Below are 17,208 nucleotides of genomic sequence, written 5' to 3' on the forward strand. Positions count from 1 at the left end.
TCAAAGGATCGATTGGGAAGGGTGAATGACAAGATGGGAGATCCATAAGCACTCTAGATATATATGGATTCGAGTCAGTTCAGGTATATGATACTCCATATGTAATATTATGCTGAAAACAACTCTTCTTGTATGTACGATCTCATCTATATTTATTTCAGAAGAATACATTTGAACAGTTGTGTATAAACTATGCAACTATATTATGCTGAAAACAACTCTTCTTGTATGTGCAACGTTTAAATTTATCTTAAACCTAATAAATTTATGTAGGAACTTTGTTAAGTAAATTAGTATCAGTTTTATTGACTAAGTTAAATAATTTTTTTTATTCAAGGCTTTGAATTATAGTTGACTGCACTGTAATCAAGTTACAACTATCTTAGCGAAACTTTTAAGGTGCAGAAAGATATAAACCAACAGGCTCAACACAGGAGATTCCCCCTGAGCTTGGAAAGTATAACTAATAGACAATTATATGCCATGTAGGTTGGGGAAAGGAAAAGAGGTGATGTAACCATATTGCCAACCCTTGTTGTCAATAATCGGCAGTTAGAGGTCAGTTGTGTAATTCTCTATATCCTTTCAATCATTTCAGCAATTATACTCTCTAATATTATTGTGTTCTTGCATATGTAAAATATAACTATACTGATCATGCCCTATGGTGCTTGATTTTCCTATTTTGATCTCCTTGTCATTGAATATATATTTGACATAAAGTAGATAAATTTTCTCTTTTTCACTTCCGATATATCAAAGAACTATTTATTCTGTATCTGGTTGAATATGTATGAGTTTACTATCACTATTTTTTATAATGAAGTTCAAAAATAAGTGCCCAAAATGAAGGAGTTACAATACTAATAGTGTCATTTCAAAAACCTGTAAATCAGTTATGTTCTTGCATATAATTTTCAATTTAGGACACTGTCTTATAGCAGTAGAGATATTCAAATAACAATGATCAGAGAATAATTTTTTAATAAGCATTTTCTACAGGCCTTTTGATATGGTATTCAAAATTTGTTGGTTCTATTTCTTTCTTGCAAATAACTTAGTTAATATTTCAGAGAACAAAGTAGACTTACAAGAGAAAGATTCACGTGTATAAAAAGGGAAACGCCCAGATGGTGGAGTCGAGGAGAAAGTGAAGCAAATTAAAGTATTAGCTTCTAGTAGTACTTTTTAAAATTTATAATTTTGGGTTGTTAAGTAAAAAATGTGAACTATTTTATAGTTAGTTTGGACGTTTAATTTGGTTGTATATTTGGATGTTTATTGTTTGAGTTGGATGCATTATTTTGTAGTTATGAAATTGTATAATTGGGATTCTTCAGTTTACAAAATAAGCATTTTAATTTGTTTGTGCTAAAGTGTTACACTAGCCTCCTAAACTGTTACCATATTATGTTTAAAATGTTTTATTAGGCTAGTTATAATGTTACAACAGCTTCTCAAAGTGTTACATTAGGTTCTATGGGCCTACTTTCCACGTCATCAAGACAACTCAACACTGTGGGCCCCATACTTGCCATGTCAGCTAGTGTCCCACCGTGGGGCCCACTTTTTAAAAACATTTTAAAACTCTAAGGTAATATAAAAAACAAGTTACAACTGATCTCTCTTTCTGTTGCATTAGCAAGCTACAGCAACATATAAACAAGTTAAAACACGATGTTGCCTTAGGCACCAAAGATGTTACCTTAGACCCCTAAGGCAACATGGAAAAACCTATCTTTAAGAAAATGTTACCTTAGCTTAAAATTGGGGCGAAAGCAACATATTTAACCCCTAATGCAACGTTTTTTTGGTGTTACAGTAGCTATTTTATGGTGTAGTGATCCTTGGCAATCGATGAGATAACTTCAGCTGTATACTCATTTTTCTCCTTTGGTATGGTCTTTGCTGGCTGATCTGCAACTACAACAGAGAGCTTGGTTGGCTTATGGGGTCCTTCATTAATTCTGTCAAGGTATTCTGGATCTATAGCTTCCAGAAACATAGCCATCTTCACTTTCCATATGGAGTACTCAGAAGGTCTCAGTATGGGAACCCTAATAGTCTCATATCGACTGTGGATTTAAGTCTTTTGAGTTTCTTCAATTTTGGCGGGCTTGGTTGGATTTTCTTCTTCTTCAGACATGATTATTTTGGATCTTTACTGTATGTGTGTTAACAAATAGGCTTTGATACCACTTGTTAGGTCACACAACACTATAGAAGGGGGTTGAATACAGTGTAGAATACAATCAAATCGATTTCAAACACAAGTAACAGTAAACAGATATATTCAATATAATAAACTCTGTTATAATGGAACTGTTCTCTCTCAGTGATGAACAAATATCACGAGAGCTGCTAGGTTATAATGCATGATCTTTTCGATAATGATAACACATATAGTGTAAACCTATGTATGTGTTTATATAGTACACAGTTATAAGATAACTTCTAATTGATATGGAATATAATTATGTCTCCCAAAATATATCAATCAGATATCTTATACAATTCTTTAAGTCCTCTAACTCTTTCCATGCATATCTTCTTTTTGTATTAGTCTCGATCTTCTTTCCTGTAAATCAGTTTCCTTTCTTAACTGTTAGTCCTCCAGTACATAAGTTCTGATATCCATCTTCTGATATTATCTTCTGATAATCTAAGTCCTGATATCCTTAAGTTCTGACTTCTAGTAAGTAATGATTTCAGTAAGTACTAATATTTCCTGTTTGTTAAGATCTGAAAACTAAACATGAAACATATTAGACATGACATCTCAAATATATCTAACATGGCCAGTCTGGGGTATGAAAAGACATTGGCAAAGCTGGGTCAATTGAAGAGATCCAACATAAGGAGGGAATGGAGTTTCTTCTTTGACTGCATTATAAAGGCCTTCGCCAACAAATGTTCTAATTTCGATGCAATCCCTATACTCAGTCAACAAATCGGGTATGCTCTCATTAATCAAACTGATTTTGATTATGAAAATGTTGTTTTAGGCTTTTTTGGGGATAGGATGACAGAAGATAGGAATACTGTCTAATTTGCTAGATTCTGTCAGCTTATTTATAATTTTTGTTGTGCTGATAAGCCCCAGTTAGCTAGTGAATTAATTCCACCATTTAGACCAGCTAAAAGAGCTTTTAATGACTTATTATCTACTGATAATAAGAGGGCTGTGTTGAGACCCCTCCAAATTCCTATATCTGTCAAACAAGCCTTAATAAACTATGATCCAGTTACATACATTGCACTATATCCTGATGTTCAACCTTCTGAACCTCAACCTTCAACTCCTACCACCACTACAAAAACACCTCAAACTTCTCAACAACAACAACAACCAACCATCATGACATATTTCAAACCAACACAATCATCTCAACCTGAACCATCAGCACATACCATCAGACCTTCATCTTCTAGGCCAAAGAGGGCAAAGTCTGTTCTTCAACCTCCACAAAAGAGAAGAAAGATATTTCTCAGAGATGAATCTGATAGTGAAGAGGAAGCACAGGTTCATGCTTCAGAACCTGTGACAGTTGAAGCTGAGAATGTTACTTTTCAGAAAGAGACTGCAGCTCAAAGTCCTGATACTTTGAAGAGGAAATCTGTAAGCTCTGATGCTGCAACAGCAACTCCTTCATTGGCAAGGAGATTGAAGAAAATGAGAGAAAAGAGGTATAATGCTAAGCTTCCATCAGAAGATACTGAAGAAGCTGAGGAACGGGATCAGGATTCTCTGATCTCAAAATAGCCAATTATTATTGAGGCCCTTCCAGCTAAAGCCCAAGACAATGTTCCTAATACATTGATCACTCCTACTATTTCTCCAATCATATCCTACTGAAACCTCCTCTGTAATCAAATACAAGCCTTTCAGATATTCTGGGAGTAGCATCCTAGCCTTTGACTTTTTAGATTTCATCAAGATGTAGATTGATGTATGATTTTTTCTCAATGTCTGCAATGCAGATGAAAGGTTCTTTGTCTTCAGGTTTATTCACTTGGCTTGCAACTGGTGGTGTTAGATATATTTGATAATGTCATGGATAATATGATTTATGTTTAGTTTTCAGATCTTACTTAACAGGGCAAATCAGTACTTAACTGAGAATCAGTACTTATACTGGAAGTCAGGACTTAAGGATATCAGTACTTATATTATCAGGAGATAATCATCAGAAGTTGAATATCAGAACTTAAGTGCTGAAGGACAATCAGATAAGGATAGTAGCTGATTAAAGGAAAGAAGATCGAGATAAACATAAGAAGAGATATGCATGAAGAAGGAGTTCTGTGAAGAATGGAATACTTGGAAGAAAAGATATCTGATTGATATATTTTAGGAAGCAGAATTATATTCCATATCAATTAGCGATTATCTTGTAACTGTGTAATATATAAACACAGACATAGGGTTTACACTATAAGTGTTATCATATTCGAGAAGATTATTCATTGTAACCCTAGCAGCTCTCGTGATATTTGTTCATCACTGAGAGGTAACAGTTCCATACTGTAACAGAGTTTATTGTTTCAATAAAGTTTGTTTTCTGTTACTTAAGATATTAAAGTTCGATTTGATTGTATTTTACACTGTATTCACCCCCTCTACAGTGTGTGTGACCTAACAAGTGGTATCAGAGCCTATCTGTTAACACACATACAGTTAAAGATCCAAACACAATCATGTCTGACACAAAAACTCCAACTAAGCCTACCAAAACTGATGAACCTCCAAAGACACAAATCCAAAGTCGGTATGAAACCATCAGAGTTCCCATACTGAGACCATCTGAATATACCATATGGAAGGTGAGGATGACCATGTTTCTGGAAGCTACAGATCTAGAATATCTTGATAGAATCAAGGAAGGGCCTCACAAACCAACCAAGCTCGCAGTTGCAGTTGCATGTGAGGCAGCAAAGACTGTACCAAAGGAAAAGAGTGATTATACAGCGGAAGATATCGCATCAATTGCTAAGGATGCTAAGGTACGACACTTACTGCATAGTGCCATTAATAATGTAATGTCAAACAGGGTAATTAACTGCAAGACTGCTAAGGAGATATGGGATGCTCTGGAAACAAGGTGTCAGGGAACTGATACAATTAAGAAGAACATGAAGACAATACTCACTCAAGAGTATGAACACTTTGACTCAAAGGCTAATGAATCATTGACTGATTTATATGATAGATTTGTCAAACTCTTGAATGATCTGTCACTGGTTAATAAGGAGTATGATCTTGAAGATTCAAACCTTAAATTCCTGTTAGCTCTTCCTGAATGGTGGGATTTGAAGGCAACAACAATAAGAGACAATTACAATCTTGACGAAACAACTCTTGATGAAATTTATGGAATGCTCAAGACTCATAAACTTGAGATGGAACAAAGAAGCAAGAGGAAAGGAGGAAAGTCAAGGACAGTTGCTCTTAAGGCTGAAGAAGAATCCCCCAAGACAGCTACCTCAAGGAAAGACAAGGGTAAAGCTCTGTTCACAAAGTCTAAAACTGAGTCATCAAGTTCTGAAAGTGATGATGACTCAGATTCTGAAAGCTTGCCTGAGACTGATGCTGATGAGGAGATGATGAAGCTGTGTGCTCTTATGGTGAAAGGGATCACAAAGATTGCATACAGGAAGTTCAGGAAGGAAAATAAGTTTTCCAGGAAAGGCATAAGTTCTGATAAGAAGAATTTCAGAAGCTCTGAAGGCAGAGGAGGAAATTCTGATAGAGGAGATTATACCAATGTCAAATGCTATAACTGTGGTGAGAAACGCCACATATCTCCTGATTTCAAGAAGGTAAAGGGTGACAAAGGCAAGGCTCTTGTCATAAAGTAGAAAAGCTAGACAGACACCTCAGACTCTGAAAGTGAGGAGAACTATGCGTTGATGGCAAATGCTGATAAAGAAAGTGTTGAGAGCAGTTCTGAAGCTGCTGAAACAAAGGTACCTCAGACTACTTATGCTTTTCATACTGATGATATTAATGAGTTGAGAAGATATCTTAAAACCATGTTTGTTAGTTATAGAAATCAAACTTTAACATGTGAAAGATTAACTTCTGAAAATCTTGCTTTTAAGAAAAGAAATGATTTCTTAGAAAAAGAGTTAGTTATGTTCTATCAAACTCAGAAGGATAGAGATGATGCTTTTTATGTTAGGGATGAAGTGCTAAAAATGAATGAATCTCTAAAAACTGAGTTAGAAAAGGAAAGAGAGATAATCAGGACTTGGACTAACTCTGGCAGAACAACTCAAAATTTGCTAAGTAGTGAAAATTGGAAAGAGGACTTAGGTTATGGAGAGGATAAGAATGATAAAGGAACTGTAGAAATTAAGCATGTTGTTAAGCAAAAGCCAAAGTTAAAACCTGTTAAGTTTGTAACTGTAAAGTCTGATAATGATAAATCAGAAGTTAGAGAGGGATTAACTTCTGACAAACTAAAACAGGAAAAGACAGCTGAAGTAAACATAGACTTAATGACTAAGAAGCAGCTTAAGCATAAGCTGAAAGATGTTAAGAATGTAAACAAGGTAAAATCACCTAGGAAAAATAGGAATGAAAAGGAAGGTGTGAATAAAAGTAATGATTATAAACCTGTTCCTGATGCTCCTAGGAAAACATGTCATAACTGTGGGTGTTCTAACCATCTGGCTTCTTTTTGCAGGAAGAATAAGAACATTAACTCCTTACCTTCAAAATCAGGAGTTAAGAGTCAGTCTGTTAGATATAAACCACATAATTCTTGTTTTCATTGTGGTAGTTTATTGTTACGACCGGCATTTTATGTAATATTATTTGTGGATTGGGTATAATATTAAAGTCAAATGAAAATATATTCAATGATTGTACGCTAATGTGAGTGAAAATTTCTGCATTATAAATTTGCTTTGTGTAGTATATGATTTTTCAAAGCAAGAGTTTATTTAATTTCTTTATTTTTGATTTATAAGGAATATTCTAAGCTTTGGAAAAAATTTCTTTTAAAAGGTATTTTGTTCACAAATTTTGAAAATGATTTTATAAAGTCTCTAAAAATCCAAGTTATTTTATGGTATAAATTTTATAATTTCTGACCTTGTATTTTATTTTATAAAAATAAATCATTATAAATTTTAGTTGTCATATTTATCAAATTACATAAGAGACCATACATGCAAATCACCCATCTATTCTCTCAAAGGGCAAACAATACTTTTCCAACTCCACTAACTCATTTGATTATTACCAAATTACTACCTTAGCCTTGCATGCAAAATGGCCTAACTTTAACCAAGGGACATTTTTGTAAGTTCTCACTTCCACTCATTATTTGTAAACCAAATAGCATAAAATAAAGAAATCAAATTGGGAGAAGTCATTCCACTCATTCCACACTCCAACACACCACAAATTTCTCTCCTTTTCCCCCTCCCACCTTGCTCTCGGCCGAAGGCCAAAATCCCCCACCCCCTTCCATTTTTCAATTCATTATTCATCTTCCCAAGTGTAAATCTTCTACCTACATTCATCTTATATACTTTCCAAGTGTTTTGTGACTTGGAAGTTGAAGTTCCATGGATGCATGTGTAGTTCTTATGTGATCTCCAAAGATAAACTCTTGATTCTTGTGAATTCAAGAGCTCTCTATGAGATATATTATGTATATGTGCTAACTAAGTGTTTTATGGAGATATCATGCTTTAAAATCCTTTGCATGCTACTGAAATTTCATTATATATTTATGTTTAGCCATGCATGCTAGTTTTAAGACATTAAAATGATGATCAACCATGTTTTGCATGCTACTCTTTTCGAAATCATGTAGTTATGTTTAAAACTCTATAAATTCGAAATATGTGTGTTTAAAATAGATTGTTTCCATGATAAATTTCTTATTAATACTTAAAAGAAGTTATATTTCATGATTATTAAGGATGAGTATTAGGTGCAAGTCAATTTTGCAAGCATTTAAAACTTTATGCCTAGCTGAAATCTTGTTATGTGCTTTCCATGAGTTGCATGTTATATATTTGGTTGCATGTTGTTGTTTTTGAGCATGGATGATCTCACCCAAGTTTATTTTGAGAATAAGGGAGTTATTTCAGTAGATCACCATGTATAAGTCTTGGTTTAAGTATTGAGTTTTTGTTAGTTGAGTTTGTCAAGTCAAAACCTTGGAAAATGAGAGTTATAGTTTCTGCAGAAAAATCAGTATAGCACCCTGAGGTTTAGAGTGAGTTTTGACCATGTCATTGGTGTGCACTTTGAGGCCCAAACTACCAGAAGTTAGTATTGGGAGTATATAAAAGGTTTTAGGAGTTGGTTGGAGGTTTGCATGTCATTTGGTTAGGTGCACAAGTAGAATCACAAAATCTGTCCAGCAGGGGACAGTTTTGTTGCAACTTAGAAATAGGGAGATTTGACCATGTCATGGGTAGGCCCTCATTAGGCCCAATTGGGCCTTAGTTAGAGGGTATGTCAGAGAAGTCTTTCCAACCATAGTTCATAGGATATGAGTTAGAACCATGTGTCACAAGTTAATTCAAGTCAGGGCATTTTCTGCCCAGAAAAAAACAGGGGAACCTTGGACTTTTAGCTTAGGCCCAAGAAGGCCCAAGCCAGGCCCTTGAGCCACATCAAGTTTGTGAGATGCCCTTAGGTCAGTAGAGTCTTGTGTAAAAGTTTTGAAGGAAAACTTATAGTTTAAGAGTGTCTAATGTACTCAAGAAACCATAGTTGTCATTCTGAAATTTGCACCAGTGAGCACTATCACTTATCACATAGTTTTAGAACACTTAGAAGTGAGTATTAGGTCGACCACCATAGTTGTAAGATAGTATAAGGTCAGTAGAGCAAAAGGCACAAGTGAGGGTCAATAGGTTTTGGATAATTTAGGAAAGGCACATCGAGTTAGGAAGCTAAAATATGAAGACCTTGTCTAGTTTAGCGACCAAGTGACTTAAGTTGTGAGTCGAGATCATCCAAGCCTAGTGTTGCATTATGGTATATATGGTGTTATTTGGTGTTAATATATGATATGTGAATATATGGCTATGTGTGTGCAATTGTAATTTAAAAGTGAATATAAATTAAGTGCATATAGGCCTAAGTGCCATCCGTATTTAATTTCGGGTTGTAAATAGGTTAAGTTGGTGAGAATATATTATAATGAGGATTATTATTAATTATGTAGGATCTCGAGACGAGGGAAAACTTGCCATAAAAGTCGAGTGAAGCTCCAGTTTTTGCTCCTACCAGTCAGACCAGACCAGCCTATCTCAAGGCAAGTGATTCAACTTGACCTTCGTATTTACTATAAACAGTTCATATATATATCGATGCAATCATCCTGAGTCATTTTGATATGTTTAAATCAAGCGTATCTCTCACTTATCTTTGAATTATATAGAAATGCCAAGAACCCTCGAGTATGTATTGTAAGTAGTTCAAAAGTCTTTCATGATAGTTTAATGCCATGATAAAATAAAGAGTTGATATATTACTTGATTGATCCTCTTGATTACCATGTTGATGTTTCCTATGTATTGATATCTCATCCTGATACTTGAATCCCTATAGAACCTTAATTTAAACCCTGCAAGTCAGAAACTTATCAACATGAACCCTCAACGATTGATACCCCTCTTTCTTATCCTAAAGCTTGTCAATTCTGATATATCCTGAGCTAAAAATCATTCTTCATACCTTAACACCCTTAGTATTCATAAAGCTTACATTCTTGATGATCCAGCACTTGAACCTTGATGAGAAACCATTGCTTTAAGCCTAATTTGGCACTTCCTTTCATGATATCCAATAGCCTCACTAAATTCCCTTGTCCAAACTTTGATACATGAAAACCATTCAGTTACCCTAATAGAGTTTAGTTTTTTGAATCATGGCTCTGAGATTTAGTACCATATTTCCCTTGTTTCGAGTTGATCTATAATCCCTTAATAAAAATATTTACTGTTAAAAGAGATTTTGTTACAATTCGGCATCAGCTTTTGAAATAAATAAAATGTGGGTTTTCAGTCCCAAAGGGGGATAAATGTTTTCTTGAATAGTGGATCTGGACTGAGACGCGAGTCCTTTCCACACTTATATTAGGCTTAAAAGTTTCCTAGGGATTCCCGTTAATGTTTTAGAACCCAGCGAGGTTCGGGATTACTTCGCGGCTGATCACCGGCTGTAATCCGTAGCGTCATAAAATGATTTTGATTAAGACATGATTTTTAAAATTGTTTTGATACGAGGAAAATGATGCCATCTCACATAGTTTTTATCTCTCGTTATCATTAGTTATGTCTTTCCATTGACATTCTTAAAAGTATATCTCAATTTATGTTTTGTGTCGTACTGTTAGCACTTGTTGAGCATTTGGCTCACTTCTTGCTTTACCCTGATATTACAGCTAGCAGCTATGGTTAGATTCAAGCAGACTGCCCGTAAGACCTGTGATGCTGATGCTTATGTTCGAGCTCAGGTAGAATATGTAATAATAGTTGTGTGAGGACTCGGTATTTGTAATCTGATGTAATAGTTGGTAGTGTTGGGCTGTTCCAAACCCTAAATTGTATGATCTTGGATTTGGTTGTGTATTCTTCATTAAAATGATGTAATAGCTATATTTATTTTGCTGTTTAAGTTGGGGGTGTGACAGGTTTTGGTATCAGAGCTACGGTTTAGAGTCCCTGGACAGCCCAAATAGGTTATAGGATTTGTGTGTAGGTTATAGATATTATGTGAGAGAGTAGGTTAAGTAAATTATTATTAATACTCCTCTTATTTATTTTCAGCAAAGGGCGCATTCCTCGTCATCCTCTGGGTCGGACGACACTATTGCTTTCTCCGTGTATGCTGAGTTGAGGCGCGAGTTCGACATGCTTCAGGGCAAGTACGACCGACTGATAGACCGACTGAAGAACGTGTATCCGGACAGCCGAAACTACGAAGGGAAGCCCAAGGAGCAGATGACTGCGAGACTTGAGACCTTGGTTCAGTACGTCAACACTAAGCTTGAGGAGATGCCAGCACACCGGGACCGTACCAGCCAGTATGTCATTCAGATGGTGGCGGATGAGCTCCAGAGCATTGTGAAGACGCTTCGAGAGGAAAAGACTACCAAGCCCCGTTCAGATGGAGTAGAGCCTTAGTTCTTTCCATTTACCTTTCATGTTGTTGTACTATCAGACTCTATGGAATCCCCAGTTGTTTCCGTTTTTCCTTTAAATAAGCCTGTTATTCCTAGAATCAGACTATGTCCCAATCCTATGTACTGTGACCTTTAAAATTTCAATAATTATGTGCTATTATTCCATTTGCTCTCAACTGTTATTTTATGTTTTTATCATCATATCTGCTTAATTTGGAAACTTGACCCCATATGAAAATGAGAATGCCATGCGATACCCTCGAATCATTTTATCATTCATATCTGTTTTGACACAACTCTTATTTCAGGATCATGCCTCCCAAAAAGAAGAACCCAACAACCACCTTCACCACAGACCCAAATATTCTTCGACTACTGGAAACCTTGCAACAGCAAACCAATGCTATAGCTCAACAACAACTAACTCTTCAACAACGAATTGAAAACCAAGATAACCGTGAGCCACACCAACCACCTGAACCACCAGTACCACCTAGACAAATTGTCACTTTCAAGGCTTTTCAGAATGTGAATCCACCTATATTTCATGATACTACTGATCCAGTGATAGCTAACACATGGATCAAGGAGATGGAAAGGGCTTTTGAGTTGGTACAGTTAGGAGACGATCAGAAGACGCCATATGCTACTTACTTCTTGAAAGGAGAAATTATCTATTGGTGGGAATCAGTAAAGGCTATGGAAGTCACTCAACAGGTTTCTTGGGAGAGATTTAAGAAGTTATTTCTGGACAAGTATTACCCTAAGTACATGCAGAATCGGATGGAGCTAAAATTTCTGGAGTTGAAGCAAGGGAACATGACTGTATTGGAGTATGAGAAGAAGTTCACTGAGTTGTCAAGGTTTGTGACAAAGTATACCAGCACTGAGGAGGAAAAAGCAAAGAAATTTCAGCAAGGATTGGAGCCTTGGATCAGAGATAGGGTGGCTATGTTTGAGCTTGAAACTTATGCGGGAGTAGTACAGAAAGCTGCTCTGATTGAGAATAATGGGATGCAGTCAAGGAAAGAGAGGGATAACAAGAAGAGGAAGGTTCCATTTTATGGAGAAAAGTCTGAAGCTGGAAGTTCGCAAGATCGGAATATAAAGAGGATTGGTTTCCAGAAGGGCAGAAATTTTCAAAAGAAGGGAAATTTGGGCAAAAGGCAAGAATCAAAAGGGAACAACCAGGCAAGCCAAGGGCAAGTTGGAGAAAACAGGTTCCAGAGACTGGAATGCAAGCACTGTGGAAGAAGGCACCCCGGAGTATGCAATAAGTTGAGCATGACCTGTTATAGGTGCAATAAGAAGGGACATTTGGCGAATGAGTGCAAGATGGCGAAGCCAGCAGTTACGTGCTACAAGTGTGGGAAGACTGGACACATGGCTAGGGAGTGTAAGGCAACAGGACCAGCCAAAGCTCTGATGAACGTGGCAAGTACCAGTGCAAGCGTGCCAGCTGAGGTATTGGCATTACCTCCACCACCCGCACCAACCCCGCAAGCAACAGCAAGGATATTTGATCTAAAGATGAAGGATGCTGTTCAGAATTCTGAGGTGATAGCAGGTACACTTTTACTCAATAATATCAAAGCTAAAGTATTGATTAATTCAGGAGCAACAAGATCTTTCATATCAGAATCTTTTGTTGATAAGTATCAATGTGATAAAATGGTTATAAGTGAGGTAGTAAATGTGGTAATTGCGAACCAAGAGAAGATTCCTGTGAATCAATTTTGTCCAAAGTGTGAGATCGATATTTCGGGGTATAAGTTCTCAGCCGACTTGATACTCTTCAAGTTGGGAGAGTTTGATATAATTTTAGGAATGGATTGGTTACGAGAGAATAGCGCTCAGATAAATTGTAAGACCAAGAGAGTGTATTTAAAGACGAAGAGTGGAGAGAAGGTAGTATTTAAGGGGCAGAGGCAAGAGCAACTATTTCTTACAATCGTTCAGGCTAAGAAGTTGCTTAGAAAAGGTTGTGAGTCGTTCCTGGCATATATAGTGGATTCAGAGAGAGGCAGCCTCAGCATGGAAGATATTCCTGTAGTTAACGAGTTCCCCGATGTGTTTCCCGACGAACTACCAGGCTTACCACCAGATCGACAAATTGAGTTTGAGATCAACCTTGCTCCAGGCACGGAACCAGTTTCAAAGGCCCCATATAGGATGGCATAATTACAAGGAATAAGGCAAGGCTGGTTGCAAAAGGATATTTTCAACATGAGGGAATTGATTATGATGAAACATTTGCACCAGTTGCTAGGTTAGAAGCCATAAGGATATTTTTTGGCTTATGCTGCTCACAAAAAGTTTACTGTCTTTCAAATAGATGTGAAAAGTGCTTTTCTCAATGGAGAATTAGAGGAGGAAGTATATGTTGAACAACCTCCAGGCTTTGTAGATTCCAAACATCCAGATTATGTATACAGGCTTGATAAAGCACTTTATGGACTTAAGCAAGCTCCTAGAGGATGGTATGAGACTTTAGCTCAGTTTCTTCTGGAAAGTGGATTCAATAGAGGAATAATAGACAAAACATTGTTCTACCTCAACCATGGAAAGGACTTACTTCTGGTCCAGATTTATGTTGATGATATCATTTTTGGGTCTACAAATGACAGACTTTGCAAGAAGTTTGCCAAACTGATGCAGTCAAGGTATCAGATGAGTATGATGGGGGAACTTAGCTATTTTCTGGGCCTTGAAGTCAAGCAGAATGAAGAAGGCACTTTTATTTGTCAAAGTAAGTACACCAGAAACTTGCTGAAGAAATTTGGAATGCAAGATTGTTCAAGTGCATCCACTCCCATGGCCACTGCAACAAAACTGGATAAGGATACTGGTAAATCAGTAGGTGTTACTGATTACAGAGGTATGATTGGCTCTCTACTCTATCTAACTGCTAGTAGACCTGATATCATGTATGCTACCTGTCTTTGTGCAAGATTTCAAGCAGATCCAAGAGAACCTCACTTAACAGCTGTGAAAAGAATTTTCAAGTATCTTAAAGGAACATCTGATCTGGGATTGTGGTATCCTAGAGAATCAGATTTTAAACTAATAGGTTACTCAGATGCAGATTTTGCAGGTTGCAAAATTGACAGGAAAAGCACAAGTGGAAGCTGCCAATTTCTTGGAGGCAGATTAGTTTCTTGGTTCAGCAAGAAACAAAAGTCAATTTCCACATCAACTGCAGAAGCAGAGTATATTGCTGCAGGAAGCTGTTGTGCACAGATTCTTTGGATGAAAAATCAGTTATTGGATTATGGGTTAACATATTTCAAAATCCCTATTTACTGTGATAATCAAAGTGCTATTGCTATGACAGGTAATCCAGTTCAACACTCTATGACAAAGCACATCAGCATCAGGTATCACTTCATCAGGGAACATGTGGATGAAGGTACAGTGGAATTGCACTTTGTTCCAACAGATCAACAACTAGCAGATATCTTCACAAAACCATTGTGTGAAGCCACTTTTACAAGATTGGTAAATGAACTTGGAATGGTTTCAGGCTCTTTCTCTAAATATGCTTAGTTTTGTTCTGTTATATCAGACTTTATGATCAGTATTTACAGAATTTAATCTCTTTGTGTATTCTGTGCTTAATTGACAAATGTGTTTAAATACTGACTGTTGTCTGATATATGTTTCTAAACTCTGATAAGTGATATGTTTGTTTAAGTAACTATTCAATCCTATGAGGATAACTGTGCTAGATGCTGACCTAGTAGTCTTCAATAAACAAAGGATCCCATATAAGAAGTAATTATTTCTGTGGAAATCTATTGACACAAGCAAATTCTGATAATTGAGCTTAGTTGAGTTTACTTTGTCTATCTTATTACTAAGTCACAAATTAGAATAATGCTACTCATCTGTTAAATTCTGATACTAGTAAATCTGCTGAATGCACTAAGTGCTGATAAACCTCACTTATCAAAAGAAAAAGCAAAAGGATCAAAGAATAAAATCAGGTACTCCTTTGAGATCTAGAGTAAAAATGTGGAAGGAACGACCCAAGTGCATTGCTGGTATTAAGTAATATGCATCAGAAAATCAACCAAAATATTTTCTTGGTGACTTTTCACACTCTATGATTACTGGAGAAATACTCTGATAATAGCATAAATTCTGATAAGCAGTCGTGACTCACTTACACTGAGAAGCCACTGTGAAATGGACTTTAAAAAGATGCATAAAATTAGCACAAAATAGTTGAGGTGGACTCAAGCATGAACTCATTCATCAGTAGGTTTCAGGATAATGACAGCTCTTTAGCAAAGTTTTAGTTATGCCTTATTTCTAAGATGTACTGAAGTGAATCAGACTTTACTCTATGTCTGATATTTAGCTTAATGCACACACTAATCACTCCATATGAATGATGAAAATTATTGTGGTGATCTATGTTGTTTTAGATGAACAGTCATTGTGTTTCATTGCACAAATTCTGAGGACAAGTTCTGATTACATATTCTGATGATTAAGTTCTGAAGAATATAAATCAGAATTTGTGTGAGGACTTCCTAAGATAGGCATTCCTTTTTCGAGTTAAGAAATTATGTTCTGATTACTGTTAAGTTCTGATATAAGTCTAAGTTCTGATATTACAGTCTAATTCTTTACTTGACTTATCTGTGGATAAAATTTAATAACAGTCTCGGTTCAAACTAAAATATGTGAAGTGGAAGATTAATAGTCACTATGGTTAGGGTTAGTGATATTCGTACTTGAACAGTCAACTTTTACTTGCTTCTTGTGCGCATTAAACCATGTTTTCTCTTTCCAATGACTGTTTTTCTTTTTCCAAGTCTGGGGAGACGAGGTAGAATTAATTCTACCTGTCAACATTAAATTTCTTTGCGTCTTCTGGCATTCTCATGCCTATATAAGCAACCACTTCATGTAATAACCCCAATTTTTGGAAAATTTTGAAACCCTTATGAATAGTGTTTTTGCTGAATGAGAAAACTTTTCATGCCACACTATGTAGGGGTTCTGTTATGGATATTCTGAGATTTTATTAGTACTCTATATGGTATATAAGTGTATGTAAAGATCGTCAGAATCCAATTCCGAACACTTTGATTTTTCCCGGAAATCCACTAGATACGAAAAGAATTGAGTATAAGGTAACAAGATAAGAAGGATTTAAATTAAAGGATTATAAGAGAGGATCATAAAAGGAATATAATATATTGAGAAAAGTTAAGGGAACCTAAGTAATAAGATCCCGGGTATGATCCCTCAAACGATAAACGAAAACGAAAGTTAAGCGAACCGTATAACAGATCAGCGGTCATCAGCAAACAATTAGGAAGTTAATCAAAGAGATTAGAGGGGATGATGTCATCCAACCAATGGGAAGAGGACAAAGAGGGAAGGATGACACCACATGATGACATAAGCATGACATAGGAGGGAAGGAGGTGTGGTTGGCTATTAACCACACAATTTGCAAGGTTAATAAAGTAATTAACCAAAATCTAAACAAAAACAACCAACCAAAAGCAAAACACAAAAATCATTTCATCTTCTTCAAGCCTTTGCTCTCGGCTTTTCTTGTTTTCAAAGAGAAGAATTTCAAAGATCCAAGCTTCCTAAATTGGTGAGTTAATTCTCTAGTCTTCCTTATGCATAGTTATGGCTACCTTATGAGTTTAAGCCTCTAATTCTTTCTCAATCTTCTTCATTAAATGAATGAAGAAGACAATGAATAGTGTTTTCAAGTTTTTAACTTGAAATTTTTCTTGTTTTCCTTTAAGATCCAAGCATCCCTAAGACTTTTCAAAGCTTCTTAAGGCTTCCTAGCTACTCCCACCACTTCAAGGAAGGTATATCATCTCCAAACCCTAGATTCCTATGTTTAATAAGATGATTTTGATTATTATGGTGATATTGTAGCTTAATGTTTGTGGTTTAGAGTTTGGGTTGAAGTGGTATTGAAATGGAATGGTAAATCTTGTTGTTTTGGTTAAAAGAATGTAGTATAGTTAAATTCAAGCTTAGGCAATAGAGTGAATGTTAAAATTGAGTT

The sequence above is a fragment of the Apium graveolens genome, chromosome 4, assembly GCF_009905375.1.
Source record: "Apium graveolens cultivar Ventura chromosome 4, ASM990537v1, whole genome shotgun sequence".
Taxonomy (NCBI): Eukaryota; Viridiplantae; Streptophyta; class Magnoliopsida; order Apiales; family Apiaceae; genus Apium; species Apium graveolens.